Source organism: Apis mellifera, linkage group LG7 (genome assembly GCF_003254395.2).
Source record: "Apis mellifera strain DH4 linkage group LG7, Amel_HAv3.1, whole genome shotgun sequence".
In the NCBI taxonomy this organism is placed as follows: Eukaryota; Metazoa; Arthropoda; class Insecta; order Hymenoptera; family Apidae; genus Apis; species Apis mellifera.
Window position 1 is genome coordinate 3,634,489 of NC_037644.1, and position 6,397 is coordinate 3,640,885.

General features: G+C 25.0%; 1 protein-coding gene across 5 annotated transcripts in view; it reads left to right on the top strand.

The window, feature by feature from the left end:
• LOC551130 (protein tincar) overlaps positions 1–6,397 on the top strand; it is a 56,129-nt gene that overhangs the window by 4,929 nt on the left and 44,803 nt on the right. Inside the window, exon 2 of one of the 5 annotated variants that reach the window (XM_006560841.3) lies at positions 5,478–5,598. The exons of the other annotated variants lie outside the window; for them this stretch is intronic. The gene's annotated coding sequence lies outside the window, so the exon portion shown is untranslated. The remainder of the gene's footprint in view (positions 1–5,477; positions 5,599–6,397) is intronic. 5 annotated transcript variants of the gene reach the window in all.

The following is a 6,397-nucleotide window of genomic DNA, read 5'->3' on the forward strand; positions in this document are numbered from 1 at the left end:
AATAATTTCCATTAAATAAATAATTAAAGGACAACCTAACCTAAAAAATCCATTTTTCAATTTTTAATAAATTTTGATGTTTACAATTTCAATTAATAATTGTTTCAATTAATAATTAAATAAATAATTAAAAGACAACCTAACTTAAAAAAAAGAAACTTAATTTTAGTTTTCGATAATTTTTATTTCGCAACAAAATCCATTTTTTAATTTTTAATAAATTTTGACGTTTACAATTTTAATTAATAATTATTTCCATTAAATAAATAATTAGAAGACAACCTAATCTAACCTAATTTAACCTATCCTAAAAAAAAAATTTTAGCTTTCGATAATTTTTATTTCGCGATGCAGACAACCTAACCTAAAAAATCCACTTTTTAATTTTTAATAAATTTTGACGTTTACAATTTCAATTAATAATTGTTTCCATTAAATAAATAATTAAAAGACAACCTAACTTAAAAAAAGAAACTTAATTTTAGCTTTCGATAATTTTTATTTCGCGATGCAGATAAACCTAACCTAAAATATCCATTTTTTAATTTTTAATAAATTTTGATGTTTACAATTTTAATTAATAATTGTTTCCATTAAATAAATAATTAGAAGACAACCTAACCTAAAAAATCCACTTTTTAATTTTTAATAAATTTTGACGTTTACAATTTTAATATTTAATAATTGTTTCCATTAAATAAATAATTAAAAAACAATCTAACCTAACCTAATCTAACCTAAAAAAAATAAACTTAATTTTAGCTTTCGATAATTTTTATTTCGGGATGAATGCAGATGATGCAGACAACCTAACCTAAAAAATCCATTTTTTAATTTTTAATAAATTTTGACATTTACAATTTCAATTAATAATCGTTTCCATTAAATAAATAATTATAAGCATAAAAAATATATTTTTATCGCGATCTGACGTTAACGAATATAACCTCCATGAATAAAACAAATTATCGAAAACGCAAACAGGGCAATTATATAATCACAATATCGGCTCCGCATCATATAATAGATTCTTCGGTGAGAGAGAGGTTCATTATCGATAATTAATCTTATTACGAGCTTCTAACGTACCGCTAATAGAGAAAGATCAGCCATTGCCGCTGTCGACTCGAGCTAAATCAAATGTAATAGACTTCTTATCGATTCGCTTTTTTTTTTTTTTTTTGCATACTTTTTATCCCATCTGCGGTCAAGTTTACGAAGAACGTTGAACTTTTAACAGTTTATTTCTTCTTTGGAAAGATATTTAAACACGGATCTATAAAAATAGTTATTAAAAACGACGATTTATTTATTTATTTATTTATTTATTTCTCTTTTACTAAATGTAATTGATCATCTTGTACACGGGAAGAAATTAAATTGAATACATGCCATAAACGGGCTTTAATTCTCGAACCGGTTAATGTACAGGTATACGTCACGATCGAGAAATGGTGTTTTTCCGTGATCATACGCATTCGCACGGTAAACGCGTGTATCTTACTTTTTCATTTTCTTTTAATAAAGAAACATTAACGATTCATCAGAGTTTCATCAGACCGTGTTTTCAATGTATATCGTTTCAATGTAATTACACGGTGGCTAAACCGAACATGAAATTTTCTTCAGAAGGGAAGGATTAAGAAGCACCCGAGACATATGTATTTTGTGCACGCAACAGGCTGTGCTGGCAGTCATAGGGTGTAGGTAATAAAGGGAGCAACATTACTATAAAAGAAATACGACGCGTTCCATTTATCGGTTGTACATGTAGGTCGTCCGATTTGGGAAACACACAAATATGCTTGCAACGAATCGAAACGTTCGCAATAGAAATTCGAAACGATTCTTGTTCGATTTTTTTTTTTTAAAAAGAGGATATATTTTAATATCTTTTAATTTTGATTTTAAATTTCTTTTTTTTAATTAAATATTTGTTACACAATAATATTATGAAATGTTATAAAATATAAAATATATATATTTTATATTTATAATTAAATCTATAATTATAATATCTATTATATCTATAATTACAAAATATATAAAATAAAAATAGAAATTCTTGTTGATTTTCTTTTTTAAAAAAAGGATATATTTTAATATCTTTCAATTTTGATTTTAAATTTCTTTTTTTTAATTAAATATTTGTTACACAATAATATTATGAAATGTTGCCTATAATTATAAAATATATAAAATAAAAATAGAAATTCAAAATAATTCTTATTGATTTTCTTTTTTAAAAAAAGGATATATTTTAATATCTTTCAATTTTGATTTTAAATTTCTTTTTTTTAATTAAATATTTGTTACACAATAATATTGTGAAATGTTGCCTATAATTATGAAATGAGTGAATAGAAATTCAAAACAATTCTTGTTGATTTTTTTTTTTAAAAAAAGGATATCTTTTAATTTTGATTTTAAATTTCTTTTTTTTAATTAAATATTTGTTACATAATAATATTGTGAAATGTTGCCTATAATTATGAAATATGTATGAAATAGAAATTCTTCTTAATTTTCTTTTTTTAAAAAAAGGATATATTTTAATATCTTTCAATTTTGATTTTAAATTTCTTTTTTTTTTAACAAAATATTTGTTACACAATAATATTGTAAAATGTTGCCTATAATTATGAAATATGTACGAAATATATACGAAATTCAAAACAATTCTTGTTGATTTTCTTTTTTAAAAAAAGGATATATTTTAATATCTTTCAATTTTGATTTTAAATTTCTTTTTTTTAATTAAATATTTGTTACACAATAATATTATGAAATGTTGCTTATAATTATGAAATGTGTAAATAGAAATTCAAAATAATTCTTGTTGATTTTTTTTTTTTTAAAAAGGATATCTTTTAATTTTGATTTTAAATTTCTTTTTTTTAATTAAATATTTATTACATAATAATATTGTGAAATGTTGCCTATAATTATGAAATATATAAAATAGAAATTCTTGTTAATTTTCTTTTTTTAAAAAAAGGATATATTTTAATATCTTTCAATTTTGATTTTAAATTTCTTTTTTTTTTTAACAAAATATTTGTTAATAAATAATATTGTGAAATGTTGCCTATAATTATAAAATATATAAAATAGAAGTAGAAATTCAAAACAATTCTTGTTGATTTTCTTTTTTTAAAAAGATATATTTTAATATTTTTTAATTTTGATTTTAAATTTCTTTTTTTCAACAAAATATTTGTTAATTTCACAATAATATTCTGAAATGTTGCCTATAATTATAAAATATATAAAATAGAAATAGAAAGTCAAAAACAATTCTTGTTGATTTTTTTTTTTTAAAAAGATATATTTTAATATCTTTTAATTTTGATTTTAAATTTCTTTTTTTTTAATTAAATATTTGTTATATAATAATATTATGAAATATTGCCTATAATTATGAAATGTGTAAATAGAAAAAAAATTTTTAAAAGACGATTCTAAGGATTATATTCTAAAATGGTATAAAAGTTGATATGATAGTTTTATTTTCATCTCGTTTCATTTAATATAAAATTAAATTCTTTTTTTATTTATATTTTCGCGAATTAATATTCGTTACTACTACTACTACCTTTTTTTATTGCAGAACGATCACGTTAATATTTGCATATCACCAGGAAATAAGTTTCAACGCCTTGTAAGGGGAGTAACTAAAATCACAGATAAAAATAACTAAGTTACCCATCGAATATATACACGCCAGACATATTCATGATAATAACATATTTACGAAACGAATAATAAATATTACGTGACAATATTTACAAGATGAAACAAATTATGCAAGACGATTCCCAAACTATATATCCTTCGATTAAACGAATATAACCAATCTTACTTTACATACATTCAATCTAATCATCATGATCGAGGCGAACAAGGGTCTTTTTTCGAGCCCCTCCACTCGAAACCCCTTCGATTCCACTAGGGAAACGGATCGTTCACACATAATTACCAATATTTTCCCCATCTTTCTACGATTCTCGCATACGTGCCATCGTAATAAATTCTCTCCTTACGACATAACCACGTTCCCAAACAGTTTATCCGTCGATCGATTTGCCAGGGGGTTTATAAATCGTTGAAAGCTAGTGATTTCCGGCCGACATAGGGAGGAAGAGAGGGAGAAAGACGGCGATTCGTCGTTGAATGGTTGAATGGATAACGCAAGACACGTTCCTCGAGCGCGAACGAGTGCATCCTTCCGCGCTTATGCATTCATTGGAGCGAAACGGGGTTATTTTTGTCGTTTCGTCTACGCGAGAGAAGGAGACGATCCCGGATAAATTTATCACTCGACATCTCGCCGACCGGGAATTTTCGAAAGAGTTAAAGACTTTCTCGTTTTTTCACAGAATTGTTCGATTACTTTGACTTAAGTAGTTTTGATAAGTAGATTTTTTTTTTTTTATATATACTCGATCGTTCGTTGTGAAAATTTAGAACGGTTTCTCGATTTTAACGTTTAACTGGAAATCGATTTCACTTAAATTTGATTAATTATACTAGGAATCGAAGTCCAATTCGGTTCTATCCATGAAGTGGAGCGCGGTCAATTTTGGCAGGCAGCGGGCCAAGTACACTCAGCTGGGTTCATTCTGATCCAACTTTTTCTGATAAATTGATTTTACGACAGAAATGTTTCTGAACACCGTTTATAACAGTGAAAAGAAATTAAAAGTAAAATGATAGTATCGAGGTGAAATTAATGATTATTAATTAATTATTCGAATATTAAATTATTGATATTATTATACAGAATGAATAATAAATTCTGTATAAAATTTTCGAGTATAAAAGAAATTTATTACGAATGAATAGAAAAGGAACAATTATAAAAATAATTATTAGTTTTTCAATATTAATATTAATAAGATTATATTTTTTTGAATAAAGAAATTTTCGAGTATAAGAGAAATTTATTACGAATGAATAGAAAAGGAACAATTATAAAAATAATTATTAGTTTTTCAATATTAATATTAATAAGATTATATTTTTTGAATAAAGAAATTTTTCTTGAATGAAATATTTGTTCATTTAATTCAATAAAGTTTAGAGAGTTTTTTTTTATAGAGTCAGCTATATAGATTTGAGAAAATTAAAAATAGATCATTTTTTATAATTTTATTTTTGATATATATATATTAATTTTAAGACCAATATATCATCAATTATTTTAATCCAGCAAATAATATTGTTAATCTAGAGATTAATAAAATAAAATTTTAAATCTACATACCGAATTAATAAATAAATTCCAACTGTTACTAAAATTGATGAACGTACTAATCTTAAAAATTTTCAAATTCACTCGAAAATGAAGAATTTTAAACTCATTCATTTTCACGGTTTATCGTGCTTTTAATTTTATTCATATATTCGCTTCTATTACCGTCACTTTTATCGAGAAAACTTTCTATTCTACCATTATCCTGTATGTATATTCGTAGGCAAACGTTTGAACGAAGAACGCGTAGACGGCGAAACTTATAGCCGGCCGAGTAGTAGATGTGTATGTTGGAGGAGAAAGAGAACGAAAAGCCGGTCTTCGATGGAACACCTGTTCTACAGGTATGTGATCCTTTCTTCTTTGTGCTCTCCGTTCGGATTTCTCCTACACATTCCTCAGTTTTGTTGCTGCTTTTTTTTTTTTTTTCATACTTCCAACGCGATGCACCTTCACTTTTATTATATATATCCTTTCCTTCTCTGTCTGCGTCTGATTCTTTATTGAAAAGAAATTCAAAACTTGTTATTAATATGAAATTAAATAAATAAATTTTTAATATATTTAATTTTATGAAAAAGAAGAAAGATTGAACGATTCGTTGTAAAATCAAGCAGCTTGCAATTAAAATTAACTTAAAATTGATAAAATAAAAAGATCCATATTATATTAATTCATTATATTAATTATATTAATATATTAATTATATTATATTAATTCATAATTTAGGATTATTTTCTAATCTTTCTTTAACTTAAGCCGATTAAAAATCGAGATTAATAAAGATATCGTTTTATTTTATTCGTTTCCTATGGTATAAAAGATTATCTCCACAATTCTATCTCGACAATTTGCTCGATCGAAAGTATTAACTGATAATAACTTGTTTGGATGTATTTTATTACTTACGGATGTGCGCAACCTTAAAATCAGAATGCATCGAGACTTGTTTACGAATTTTTCGTTATTTTATCGGACCGCGAAACATCGTTGATTACGATTTTTCGCTTTCAGCTGCTGTCGCGCCTTTCTCAGCGTGCGTCCTCCGCGTCATTTATCGAGTTCCCATTTGTTGTCAAGCGTACACGTGTCACAGTGAAGAGTTTATTGGCAAGTTTTTTAATTGCATATTTAAATAATGCA